This window comes from Anomaloglossus baeobatrachus, unplaced genomic scaffold (genome assembly GCF_048569485.1).
Source record: "Anomaloglossus baeobatrachus isolate aAnoBae1 unplaced genomic scaffold, aAnoBae1.hap1 Scaffold_91, whole genome shotgun sequence".
Classification (NCBI taxonomy): Eukaryota; Metazoa; Chordata; class Amphibia; order Anura; family Aromobatidae; genus Anomaloglossus; species Anomaloglossus baeobatrachus.
In genome coordinates, this window is record NW_027445305.1 from 334,593 (window position 1) to 349,450 (window position 14,858).

General features: G+C 50.0%; 1 pseudogene; it reads right to left on the minus strand.

The window, feature by feature from the left end:
* Window positions 1-1,179: 1,179 nt before the first annotated feature.
* Window positions 1,180-1,387, minus strand: LOC142289198 (U2 spliceosomal RNA; annotated as a pseudogene).
* Window positions 1,388-14,858: the final 13,471 nt, after the last annotated feature.

Consider the following 14,858-nt stretch of genomic DNA (forward strand, 5'->3'; position numbering starts at 1 on the left):
CTACAGTTCCCAGGGCCAGAGCCTGCGGGCAAAAGGGGCTCCCTCAGCATCCATCCAAGCTGGGGAGCGGGTTACCGGTGGGAAGCCCGCTAGATTTTGGGGGAATAAAAGGGGTCCAACACCACATCCCCACAGGTGCACACCCACCCATCAAAGAGAGCTATAAGCCAATACCACCTTCACATTGCCAGTGTACCAAGGACATGTTGAGCAACATGAAGGCGGCTGGGGTTATCCGTGACAGTTGTAGCCTTTGGGCAGCTCTGTTGATCCTGTTAAAAAAGAAGGACGGCACCACTCCCCGTATTGAGGAATCGCTAGCTGCATTGAGAACTGCAAATTATTTTTCTACCCTTGATCTCACTAGTCACTATTGGCAAGTGTCCGTTGCTGAGGCAGACCGGGAGAAGACCGCCTTCGCCACCCCTATGGGTCTCTGCGAGTTCAAAAGCATGCCCTTCGAGCTGTGCAATGCGCCAGGAACCTTCCAGAGGCTGATGGAATGCTGCTTGGGACAAGATTTTAGGGTGTATAAAAAGGGAGATTAGATCCCGTGATCCCAACGTATTGTTACACCTCTATAAATCACTTGTAAGGCTACATCTGGAATATGGGAACCAGTTTTGGGCTCCACATTTTAAAAAGGACATTCAGAAGTTAGAGTCAGTTCAAAGGTGGGCAACTAGACTACTACAAGGAATGGAAGGCCTCCCATATGATGACAAGTTGAAAAAGTTATTAAGTGATTATTGGCTGCAATGGGGCTTTCTGGCTGGTGCCAGCCTCTCTTCTTAGCACACAGGAACCACAATCCCTACACCATGCTTCAATGGATTCTCTCATCCCAGCCCAGTAAAACTACATATTTTACACAGTCATAAGCAGCCAAAAGGGATCTATTCTATTCAATTGCAAATGATCTAGATAAGACTGAGAATAAGATACTGCACGGGACATAGCAGAGTTGGTCAAGTTGAGTGGAGATGAGTTTGCTATTTGGCACAGCTTTTTGCATCAATAAAGCAAGTAAAAGGTGTGAAAGATAAAAAAAAGGGTGAAAGTGTGAAAAGTGAATTGGCCAAATTGAGGTGCATATAAAGTTTTTGCTTTCTTTCAATTCACTAATGGGGCTCATTTGAATCAGGTGAATTGAGCTCTGCTTTTGGAAACTGGGTTAAGAAGGGGTGCACCGGTCCTGGAGGTACTGCAATACCAGGTCAATGCGTGGAGTGGACAGAGCAAGATTTTTTCCATCTCCTTGTTCTAAAAATCCATTTAATATATGGTCCCCAGAGAGGGGACGTATCAGATATTAAACTGATAAGAACAGATTTAATTTTTTTTTTTTTTCTGTTTATCAGTAGGACTTCAAAATAACAAAGGTGATCGCCTCCCGTTGCCTGGGAACCGTCCAGGCACAAGAGGGCTATGTGTCACCAGAAGGCGCACACACTTCCTCAAGGCCAGCAGACGTGCAATCCCAGGCACCTTCCAGTACCGACCAAGGTAGCGTCCTCCGAAACTACACTTGATCTTAGCCAAAAGGCCGAGAAGCTATAACCCGAATTGGTTACGGCCTTGAGTGGCACCCTGGCCTATACCGGACACATCTTAGGGAGAGGGAGACAAACCCACGCCTACAGAAGACATTTTGTCACCCAAGCCATCCCTTGAAAAGGCTGTTTTGCAGAGCAAAAACAAGAAGAATGGTGCTTTTTGCAGCCGCCGCCCACTGCAATGAATCTGAATAACTCCTCCTTTTGGACACAAGCACCTCCCCTCCCCCTTGCAGTCTTTCCAATTCATGATACAAAAAGACGGACGGACAGGACAGGACAGGACAGGCTGCCTGACTTTCCGTCACTGCCACCCTTTGCCATCCTTGCCCGTAGAAAGCCCTTTCATCATCCCCAAACCCTAATCTTTTCTCTTCCCTTCCCAGATGCGTCTCACTCCCTTTCATTAGGAAGTGAGCGCAGCCTCGGTCTACTCGACGGGGACCGAGTAATCTCGCGATACTCGTGCTGTACTCGTGGTCTTCATCCCTGCATGTTGGCGCTCTTTTGAGAGCCAGCCCTCATGCAGGGATTGGCTGGCAGACCAATGCAATGCCACAGCCCTGTTAGTTGTGGAATTGCAGTGATTGGCCGGCCTGCACAGCGTGACCGAGCCTTTATACCGGCGGGCGCGCTGTGCTCTGCTCACAGCTATCCAGACAGTCAGTGCAGGGAGAGGGTCGCTGCTTCAGGGAAAGGTTTGCGGCCCTTTATAGCTATTTCCGTAGCAGGGCTGCAAACAGTGTGACCAAAAGTCCTTCTCAGGACTATTCTAGTTGTATACAGGCAGGCAGGGTATAGCCAGGTCGGAGTACAGTAGCAGAGTCCTTCTCAGGACTATTGTTGCTGTATACAGGCAGGGTATAGCCAGGTTGGAATACAGGCTAGTGACCAAAAGAGTCCTTGTCAGGACTATTGTAGCAGTATACAGGCAGGCAGGCAGGCAGGCAGGGTATATAGCCATTCCTAGTGGTGACCGTATACCAGCCTTCATCATATCTGGGGCTGGTGTACACAGTCTAAAACAGTCCTGATAGTGTCAGACTTCTCAGCAATTGTCGCTCCTAAAACCTGTTAGGTTCTTAGTGCGTCCGTGCTTGCATTTAAAAACCGCACGTGTGTGCCTGTCGGTGGCAGCGTACAGGTGCACTTGTGTGCGTTTTTACCAAACTATTATATAACGCACAAGTGTAGTGTATAATACACGTCAGTCAGCAGTGGCTGATAGTGTCAGAGTTCTCGTCATTAATTTTTGCTCCTAAAACCTGTGTTAGGTTCTTAGTGCGTCCGTGCTTGCATTTAAAAACCGCACGTGTGTGCCTGTCGGTGGCAGCGTACAGGTGCACTTGTGTGCGTTTTTACCAAACTATTATATAACGCACAAGTGTAGTGTATAATACACGTCAGTCAGCAGTGGCTGATAGTGTCAGAGTTCTCGTCATTAATTTTTGCTCCTAAAACCTGTGTTAGGTTCTTAGTGCGTCCGTGCTTGCATTTAAAAACCGCACGTGTGTGCCTGTCGGTGGCAGCGTACAGGTGCACTTGTGTGCGTTTTTACCAAACTATTATATAACGCACAAGTGTAGTGTATAATACACGTCAGTCAGCAGTGGCTGATAGTGTCAGAGTTCTCGTCATTAATTTTTGCTCCTAAAACCTGTGTTAGGTTCTTAGTGCGTCCGTGCTTGCATTTAAAAACCGCACGTGTGTGCCTGTCGGTGGCAGCGTACAGGTGCACTTGTGTGCGTTTTTACCAAACTATTATATAACGCACAAGTGTAGTGTATAATACACGTCAGTCAGCAGTGGCTGATAGTGTCAGAGTTCTCGTCATTAATTTTTGCTCCTAAAACCTGTTAGGTTCTTAGTGCGTCCGTGCTTGCATTTAAAAACCGCACGTGTGTGCCTGTCGGTGGCAGCGTACAGGTGCACAATTTGCACAAACTTTGATATAACGCCCAAGTCTAGTGAATACACGTCAGCACAGCATTGCAAAATGCGCAAGGGCGTTGGCAAGGAACAAGGAAGTGGACGTGATGGTGGTGCAGGCAGAGGCCGAGGTCGTGGGCAAGCTCTAATTTTGCCACAACAAAGGGCCACATCTAGTCGCTCGCACGTCCTGTCCCAAATTCTTGGGGACCGCAGCAGTACACCGCTCTTGAACCAAGACCAGTGTCAACAGGTTGTTAGTTGGATAGCGGATAATGCTTCCAGTCAGATTGGCACCACCACAAACACTCTGTCTTCCACACGGTCAAGTGTCAGTAGCCGTGATACTACACCGCACATTTCAGAACCTGATCCTCCTTCCTACCACAAGGCTGAGTACACGTCCTCGGACATTAATGATCCCACACTTGGACACTCGGAAGAGCTGTTCACGTTTCCATTCGCACATTCTGGCCTCTCGCCAGCTCATGTTGAAGTGGGTCATGAGGAGATCGTATGTACAGATGGCCAAATATTTGAGCAGCCACGTTCTCACGAAGTTGGCAACGTGTCTCAACAAGGGGTGGACGATGATGAGACACAATTGTCAGGAAGTCAGGAGGAGGAGCAGGGTGCGGAAGAGGAAGACGACGTGGTGGATGATCCAGTAACTGACCCAACCTGGCAGGAGGATATGCAGAGCGAGGACAGCAGTGCACAGGGGGAGGGAGGCGTAGCATCCCAACAGGCAGTAAGAAGCAGGGTGGTGGCTCCAGGCAGAAGTCAGGCAACCGTTCCCCGGAACAACAACACGACACAAGGTGCCTGTACAAATGTTAGGTCTTCCCGAGTCTGGCAGTTTTTTAAGTTGGATCCAGATGATTCTAAAAAGGCCATTTGCAACACCTGCCGTGCCAGCATCAGCAGGGGTACCAAAACTAGCAGCCTGACCACCACCAGCATGATCAGGCACATGTCAGCCAAGCACCCGACTTTGTGGGAAGTACAACAGAGTCGAGGAGCAGTGCTTGCTAATGTCACTGCTACGTCTTCGCTGGTTGTGCATGCGAGCCAATCCCCTGTCCATGCTGCCTGCGAACAAGCCTCCTCCGGTCCTGCACCTGCAGTTGCCTACTCAGAAATAACACCATCATCAAGCACGTCCTTGTCCCAGCGCAGCGTTCAGTTATCCATTCAGCAAACCTTTGAACGCAGGCGCAAATACACTGCCAACACCCCACATGCCACAGTTCTAAATGCTAACATTTCGCGACTGCTTGCGCTGGAAATGTTGCCTTTTAGGCTGGTGGAGACAGAAGCATTCCGCGACCTGATGGCGGCAGCTGTCCCACGTTACTCGGTCCCCAGCCGCCACTATTTCTCCCGGTGTGCCGTCCCCGCGTTGCATAACCACGTGTCACAAAACATCACACGTGCCCTGAACAACGCTGTTTCACCCAAAGTCCACCTAACCACAGACACGTGGACAAGTGCTTGTGGGCAAGGCCGCTACATCTCGTTGACGGCACACTGGGTTAATATTGTGGAAGCTGGGACCCAGTCTGAGCGAGGGACGGAACACGTCCTTCCCACACCAAGGTTTGCAGGCCCTACCTCAGTCAGTGTTTCACCCACACTCTACAGCTCCGGAATGTCATGCTCTTCAGCCTCCTCCTCCTCCTGCGCATCCTCATCCACTGTACCCTCCACACCAGTCCCAAGCTGGAAGCACTGCAGCACTGCCTCGGCGAAGCGGCAACAGGCTGTGCTGAAGCTAATCTGCATAGGTGACAAACCCCACAATGCAGAAGAGCTGTGGACAGCTCTGAAACAGCAGGCAGATCACTGGCTCACACCTCTGAACCTAAAGCCAGGAAAGGTCGTGTGTGACAATGGCCGGAACCTGGTGGCGGCTTTGAGGCGAGGCCAGCTGACACATGTTCCATGCGTGGCCCATGTGCTCAACCTCGTGGTTCAGCGGTTTCTAAAGTCATACCCAGAGCTGTCTGATCTGCTGGTAAAAGTTCGCCGCCTGTCTGCACATTTTCGAAAGTCACCTACTGCTTCAGCCGGCCTTGCCGGCTTTCAGCGCAGTTTGCATCTTCCGGCTCACAGACTGGTGTGTGATGTCCCCACGCGTTGGAATTCAACTCTGCACATGTTGGTCAGGATATGTGAGCAGAAGAGGGCAGTTGTTGAGTACCTGCATCACCTAAGCCGTCGGGAAATGGGTCAAACTCCACACATAACACCTGAGGAGTGGAGATGGATGTCCGACCTATGTACCATCCTCCAAAACTTTGAGGACTCCACCAAGATGGTGAGTGGTGATGACGCCATTATTAGCGTCACCATACCGCTACTCTGCCTTCTAAAACGGTCTCTGCTCAAAACCAAACATGATGCATTGCAGGCGGAGCGCGATGAGTTGCAGCAAGAAACAGTAGTGGGTGTGGGTGATAACACACAGCCCAGCCTCGTCTCATCACAACGTGCAGTGGAGGACTATGACGAGGAGGAGGATGAAGACATGGAGCAAATCTCCGGCCAAATTGAGGATATGACATGCACACCAGTCATATCCTCGGTTCAGCGTGGCTGGCCAGAGGACAGGGTAGATGAGGAGGAGGAGGAGGAGGAGGAGGAGGACAGCATGTTCAGTCAACGTGTTGGTCAGGCTACTGAAGTCCTGGCTGTTAAGAGTCTGGCGCACATGGCTGACTTTATGGTAAGCTGCCTGTCTCGTGACCCTCGCGTTAAGAACATCTTGGCCGACAATCATTACTGGTTGGTAACACTGTTAGACCCACGCTACAAGGAGAACTTTATGTCTCTTATTCCCGAGGCGGAGAGGTCAACCAAAATGCAGCAGTTCCGGAAGGCCATAGTCACGGAAGTAGGCAAAGCATTCCCCTCACAAAACGCTAGCGGCATAGGTCAGGAATCAGTGGACAACCAAGGCGTACAGCCGAGAGAGGCACAAGTCCAATCCGCCAGAGGTAGGGGAACAGTCTTTAAGATGTGGGACAGTTTTCTCAGCCCCTCACGTACCACAGCCCCTGAGGTGCGGGGTAGTGCCACAAGAAATCCTAAGTTTGCCCAGATGCTCAAGGAGTACCTTGCAGATCGAACAACTGTACTCCGACATTCCTCTGTGCCTTACAATTATTGGGTATCCAAGGTGGACACGTGGCATGAATTGGCTCTCTACGCCTTGGAAGTCCTGGCCTGCCCTGCCGCTAGCGTTTTGTCAGAGCGTGTTTTTAGTGCCGCAGGTGGAATCATTACAGATAAACGCACCCGCCTGTCAACTGAAAATGCTGACAGGCTGACTCTGATCAAGACGAACAAGGGTTGGATTGGGCCAGACTTCACCACACCACCAGCAAATGAGAGCGGAATTTAAAGTTTGTAACGGGAATTTGCCATGTACCTCCAGTCACCCATGGGTACACACTTCTGGACTTTGGATAATCGCTGGACTGCTCCTCCTTCTCCTCATGCGCCACCATGATGACCGTTACAAGAGTTAGGCCTTTGTTTCAGGTATACCCCCAGTGGTAAATTTTTTTGCCCATTCTTTGCAGAATGGACATTACAACGACAGGAGACCCGCTCCTTTGCAATGGGAACAATGTTTTGAGGCCCTCATGCACGTCTCTATGCAGGGACAACGTGGAGCCTCCCAATTTTTGGCTGCCCTGCCAAAGGGCTATACTATAATACACCCACTTCCTGACAATGAACACTTAATGTTTTGAGGCCCTCATGCACGTCTCTATCCAGGGACAACGTGGAGCCTCCCAATTTTTGGCTGCCCTGCCAAAGGGCTATACTACAAAAGACCCACTTCCTGACAATGGACACTTAATGTTTTGAGGCCCTCATGCACGTCTCTATCCAGGGACAACGTGGAGCCTCCCAATTTTTGGCGGCCCTGCCTAAGGGCTATACTATAATACACCCACTTCCTGACAATGGACACTTAATGTTTTGAGGCCCTCATGCACGTCTCTATCCAGGGACAACGTGGAGCCTCCCAATTTTTGGCTGCCCTGCCAAAGGGCTATACTACAAAAGACCCACTTCCTGACAATGGACACTTAATGTTTTGAGGCCCTCATGCACGTCTCTATCCAGGGACAACGTGGAGCCTCCCAATTTTTGGCTGCCCTGCCTAAGGGCTATACTATAATACACCCACTTCCTGACAATAGACACTTAATGTTTTGAGGCCCTCATGCACGTCTCTATCCAGGGACAACGTGGAGCCTCCCAATTTTTGGCTCCCTGCCAAAGGGCTATACTATAATACACCCACTTCCTGACAATGGACACTTAATGTTTTGAGGCCCTCATGCACGTCTCTATCCAGGGACAACGTGGAGCCTCCCAATTTTTGGCTGCCCTGCCAAAGGGCTATACTACAAAAGACCCACTTCCTTCCAATGGGCACTTCAGGTTTACAGGCCCTCATGCACGTCTCTATCCAGGGACAACGTGGAGCCTCCCAATTTTTGGCTGCCCTGCCTAAGGGCTATACTATAATACACCCACTTCCTGACAATGGACACTTAATGTTTTGAGGCCCTCATGCATGTCTCTATCCAGGGACAACGTGGAGCCTCCCAATTTTTGGCTGCCCTGCCAAAGGGCTATACTACAAAAGACCCACTTCCTTCCAATGGGCACTTCAGGTTTACAGGCCCTCATGCACGTCTCTATCCAGGAACAACGTGGAGCCTCCCAATTTTTGGCTGCCCTGCCTAAGGGCTATACTATAATACACCCACTTCCTGACACTGGACACTTAATGTTTTGAGGCCCTCATGCACGTCTCTATCCAGGGACAACGTGGAGCCTCCCAATTTTTGGCTGCCCTGCCTAAGGGCTATACTACAATAGACCCACTTCCTTACAATGGGCACTTCAGGTTTACAGGCCATCATGCACGTCTGTATGCAGGGGCATTGGTGAACCTCACAATTTTGGACTGCCCTGGCAAAGGAAAATACTACAAAGACTCAGTTCCTCAAAATGGGCACATTAGACTCAGAGGCCTTTATGTACGTCTCTTCTCAGGGACATCGGAGTGCCACACAATGTTTTACGTAAAATCTTTCATGTATTGATCTCAAAAAGTAACATACATTAGCTCTATCTCACTATTGGGTATGTGCCCTTAACATTTCCGCTATGAAAAATCATTTTGGTGTCATTTTGGAAGGTTTTCTGGTGAGTCCGTAAAAATGGCGTAAAACGCGGACAAAATTATTCACAGCTGTGACTTTTGAGTGATAAATGCTTCAAGGGGTCTTCCCCATGCTGTTGCCATGTCATTTGAGCACTCTTCGGAGACTTTTGTGCCATTTTTAGGGTTTCTACATGCTGCCGGTGGTCATTTCACAAAAATACTCGGGTCTCCCATAGGATAACATTGGGCTCGGTGCTCGGGCCGAGTACACGAGTATCTTGGGAGGCTCGGCCCGAGCTTCGAGCACCCGAGCTTTTTAGTACTCGCTCATCACTACTAATAAACCTAAAAAATAAAAATAAATTGAATAAAAATCATGAATGTTGTGTTATAACAGGAAATTCGGTGTAAGAATGAATATCCGGGATGAGAGTTCAGCGAATGAGTTATAGAAATTGTTACAAAAAGGAGTGTGTACGGTTTATGCGTAAATTTTCAGAATGCGTACATGAAAATTATATGTATGTGAGAATGTCCCCCATGCTTTGTAAAAAGTTATTTATGAAAATGTAAATAAAATATATAAAAATGCCTAATTATTTATAATTTATGAGAAAGATATATATGTATGGAAGAATGTTATAAGGTGTCCAAGAACCATAAAGAAAAAGGGTGCATATATAATGTTAGAGGTCTAGAGTTCCACCAGGCTATATCACCCCTAAAGAAATAGAAAGAAGACCTTACTACCTGTGTACCCCAAAAAAAGCTATATTTCTTAGCCAGGATTATGGTGGAGATATGCACAAGTGAAATAAGAATATAAAGTAATACAATAAGATTATAAAACCAATATGTGTGCATTCATGCACCACCCGGTACGCTACCCTTGCCAAATTGCTCACTCTAGATCCCCACACGATCCATGAAGCCGTTCCCCCGGTCACACCGCCTGCTGCCGGTTCCCGCTCATCCCTGGGGGAGTTAGGCGAGTGGTATCGAGAGCTACATGTCGGCACTGATGATACCCCCATACACCACAAGGAAGGGGTATACCGGGTGGTACAGGAGTATGAGCGGGTTTTTAGCAAGCACCCTCTAGATTTTGGGCAGATTAAAGGGGTTCAACACCACATCCCTACCGGTACACACTCCCCTATTAAAGAGAGATACAGGCCTATTCCCCCTGCGCACTACCAATGCGCCAAAGACATGTTGAGGAACATGAAGGAGGCAGGGGTTATTAGGGACAGCTGTAGTCCCTGGGCCGCTCCGTTGGTGCTGGTTAAGAAGAAGGATGGCACCATGCGGATGTGTGTGGATTACCGGAAGATTAACCAGATAACGCATAAGGATGCTTACCCTCTGCCCCGCATCAAAGAGTCCCTGGCCTCGCTGAGAACCGCTAACTACTTCTCCACCCTTGACCTCACCAGCGGGTACTGGCAGGTGGCCGTGGCACCGGAAGACCGAGAGAAGACTGCCTATGGAACCGTTTTGCTGTACTTGGATGATGTGATTGTGTACTCACAGACGTATGAAGCCCACCTGGAGCACCTAGCCGAGGTGTTCGCGTCCCTTGCCAAGTATGGGATGAAGTTGAAGCCCTCAAAGTGTCATCTGTGTTAGGTTCTTAGTGCGTCCGTGCTTGCATTTAAAAACCGCACGTGTGTGCCTGTCGGTGGCAGCGTACAGGTGCACTTGTGTGCGTTTTTACCAAACTATTATATAACGCACAAGTGTAGTGTATAATACACGTCAGTCAGCAGTGGCTGATAGTGTCAGAGTTCTCGTCATTAATTTTTGCTCCTAAAACCTGTTAGGTTCTTAGTGCGTCCGTGCTTGCATTTAAAAACCGCACGTGTGTGCCTGTCGGTGGCAGCGTACAGGTGCACAATTTGCACAAACTTTGATATAACGCCCAAGTCTAGTGAATACACGTCAGCACAGCATTGCAAAATGCGCAAGGGCGTTGGCAAGGAACAAGGAAGTGGACGTGATGGTGGTGCAGGCAGAGGCCGAGGTCGTGGGCAAGCTCTAATTTTGCCACAACAAAGGGCCACATCTAGTCGCTCGCACGTCCTGTCCCAAATTCTTGGGGACCGCAGCAGTACACCGCTCTTGAACCAAGACCAGTGTCAACAGGTTGTTAGTTGGATAGCGGATAATGCTTCCAGTCAGATTGGCACCACCACAAACACTCTGTCTTCCACACGGTCAAGTGTCAGTAGCCGTGATACTGCACCGCACATTTCAGAACCTGATCCTCCTTCCTACCACAAGGCTGAGTACACGTCCTCGGACATTAATGATCCCACACTTGGACACTCGGAAGAGCTGTTCACGTTTCCATTCGCACATTCTGGCCTCTCGCCAGCTCATGTTGAAGTGGGTCATGAGGAGATCGTATGTACAGATGGCCAAATATTTGAGCAGCCACGTTCTCACGAAGTTGGCAACGTGTCTCAACAAGGGGTGGACGATGATGAGACACAATTGTCAGGAAGTCAGGAGGAGGAGCAGGGTGCGGAAGAGGAAGACGACGTGGTGGATGATCCAGTAACTGACCCAACCTGGCAGGAGGATATGCAGAGCGAGGACAGCAGTGCACAGGGGGAGGGAGGCGTAGCATCCCAACAGGCAGTAAGAAGCAGGGTGGTGGCTCCAGGCAGAAGTCAGGCAACCGTTCCCCGGAACAACAACTCGACACAAGGTGCCTGTACAAATGTTAGGTCTTCCCGAGTCTGGCAGTTTTTTAAGTTGGATCCAGATGATTCTAAAAAGGCCATTTGCAACACCTGCCGTGCCAGCATCAGCAGGGGTACCAAAACTAGCAGCCTGACCACCACCAGCATGATCAGGCACATGTCAGCCAAGCACCCGACTTTGTGGGAAGTACAACAGAGTCGAGGAGCAGTGCTTGCTAATGTCACTGCTACGTCTTCGCTGGTTGTGCATGCGAGCCAATCCCCTGTCCATGCTGCCTGCGAACAAGCCTCCTCCGGTCCTGCACCTGCAGTTGCCTACTCAGAAATAACACCATCATCAAGCACGTCCTTGTCCCAGCGCAGCGTTCAGTTATCCATTCAGCAAACCTTTGAACGCAGGCGCAAATACACTGCCAACACCCCACATGCCACAGTTCTAAATGCTAACATTTCGCGACTGCTTGCGCTGGAAATGTTGCCTTTTAGGCTGGTGGAGACAGAAGCATTCCGCGACCTGATGGCGGCAGCTGTCCCACGTTACTCGGTCCCCAGCCGCCACTATTTCTCCCGGTGTGCCGTCCCCGCGTTGCATAACCACGTGTCACAAAACATCACACGTGCCCTGAACAACGCTGTTTCACCCAAAGTCCACCTAACCACAGACACGTGGACAAGTGCTTGTGGGCAAGGCCGCTACATCTCGTTGACGGCACACTGGGTTAATATTGTGGAAGCTGGGACCCAGTCTGAGCGAGGGACGGAACACGTCCTTCCCACACCAAGGTTTGCAGGCCCTACCTCAGTCAGTGTTTCACCCACACTCTACAGCTCCGGAATGTCATGCTCTTCAGCCTCCTCCTCCTCCTGCGCATCCTCATCCACTGTACCCTCCACACCAGTCCCAAGCTGGAAGCACTGCAGCACTGCCTCGGCGAAGCGGCAACAGGCTGTGCTGAAGCTAATCTGCATAGGTGACAAACCCCACAATGCAGAAGAGCTGTGGACAGCTCTGAAACAGCAGGCAGATCACTGGCTCACACCTCTGAACCTAAAGCCAGGAAAGGTCGTGTGTGACAATGGCCGGAACCTGGTGGCGGCTTTGAGGCGAGGCCAGCTGACACATGTTCCATGCGTGGCCCATGTGCTCAACCTCGTGGTTCAGCGGTTTCTAAAGTCATACCCAGAGCTGTCTGATCTGCTGGTAAAAGTTCGCCGCCTGTCTGCACATTTTCGAAAGTCACCTACTGCTTCAGCCGGCCTTGCCGGCTTTCAGCGCAGTTTGCATCTTCCGGCTCACAGACTGGTGTGTGATGTCCCCACGCGTTGGAATTCAACTCTGCACATGTTGGTCAGGATATGTGAGCAGAAGAGGGCAGTTGTTGAGTACCTGCATCACCTAAGCCGTCGGGAAATGGGTCAAACTCCACACATAACACCTGAGGAGTGGAGATGGATGTCCGACCTATGTACCATCCTCCAAAACTTTGAGGACTCCACCAAGATGGTGAGTGGTGATGACGCCATTATTAGCGTCACCATACCGCTACTCTGCCTTCTAAAACGGTCTCTGCTCAAAACCAAACATGATGCATTGCAGGCGGAGCGCGATGAGTTGCAGCAAGAAACAGTAGTGGGTGTGGGTGATAACACACAGCCCAGCCTCGTCTCATCACAACGTGCAGTGGAGGACTATGACGAGGAGGAGGATGAAGACATGGAGCAAATCTCCGGCCAAATTGAGGATATGACATGCACACCAGTCATATCCTCGGTTCAGCGTGGCTGGCCAGAGGACAGGGTAGATGAGGAGGAGGAGGAGGAGGAGGACAGCATGTTCAGTCAACGTGTTGGTCAGGCTACTGAAGTCCTGGCTGTTAAGAGTCTGGCGCACATGGCTGACTTTATGGTAAGCTGCCTGTCTCGTGACCCTCGCGTTAAGAACATCTTGGCCGACAATCATTACTGGTTGGTAACACTGTTAGACCCACGCTACAAGGAGAACTTTATGTCTCTTATTCCCGAGGCGGAGAGGTCAACCAAAATGCAGCAGTTCCGGAAGGCCATAGTCACGGAAGTAGGCAAAGCATTCCCCTCACAAAACGCTAGCGGCATAGGTCAGGAATCAGTGGACAACCAAGGCGTACAGCCGAGAGAGGCACAAGTCCAATCCGCCAGAGGTAGGGGAACAGTCTTTAAGATGTGGGACAGTTTTCTCAGCCCCTCACGTACCACAGCCCCTGAGGTGCGGGGTAGTGCCACAAGAAATCCTAAGTTTGCCCAGATGCTCAAGGAGTACCTTGCAGATCGAACAACTGTACTCCGACATTCCTCTGTGCCTTACAATTATTGGGTATCCAAGGTGGACACGTGGCATGAATTGGCTCTCTACGCCTTGGAAGTCCTGGCCTGCCCTGCCGCTAGCGTTTTGTCAGAGCGTGTTTTTAGTGCCGCAGGTGGAATCATTACAGATAAACGCACCTGCCTGTCAACTGAAAATGCTGACAGGCTGACTCTGATCAAGACGAACAAGGGTTGGATTGGGCCAGACTTCACCACACCACCAGCAAATGAGAGCGGAATTTAAAGTTTGTAACGGGAATTTGCCATGTACCTCCAGTCACCCATGGGTACACACTTCTGGACTTTGGATAATCGCTGGACTGCTCCTCCTTCTCCTCATGCGCCACCATGATGACCGTTACAAGAGTTAGGCCTTTGTTTCAGGTATACCCCCAGTGGTAAATTTTTTTGCCCATTCTTTGCAGAATGGACATTACAACGACAGGAGACCCGCTCCTTTGCAATGGGAACAATGTTTTGAGGCCCTCATGCACGTCTCTATGCAGGGACAACGTGGAGCCTCCCAATTTTTGGCTGCCCTGCCAAAGGGCTATACTATAATACACCCACTTCCTGACAATGAACACTTAATGTTTTGAGGCCCTCATGCACGTCTCTATCCAGGGACAACGTGGAGCCTCCCAATTTTTGGCTGCCCTGCCAAAGGGCTATACTACAAAAGACCCACTTCCTGACAATGGACACTTAATGTTTTGAGGCCCTCATGCACGTCTCTATCCAGGGACAACGTGGAGCCTCCCAATTTTTGGCGGCCCTGCCTAAGGGCTATACTATAATACACCCACTTCCTGACAATGGACACTTAATGTTTTGAGGCCCTCATGCACGTCTCTATCCAGGGACAACGTGGAGCCTCCCAATTTTTGGCTGCCCTGCCAAAGGGCTATACTACAAAAGACCCACTTCCTGACAATGGACACTTAATGTTTTGAGGCCCTCATGCACGTCTCTATCCAGGGACAACGTGGAGCCTCCCAATTTTTGGCTGCCCTGCCTAAGGGCTATACTATAATACACCCACTTCCTGACAATAGACACTTAATGTTTTGAGGCCCTCATGAACGTCTCTATCCAGGGACAACGTGGAGCCTCCCAATTTTTGGCTGCCCT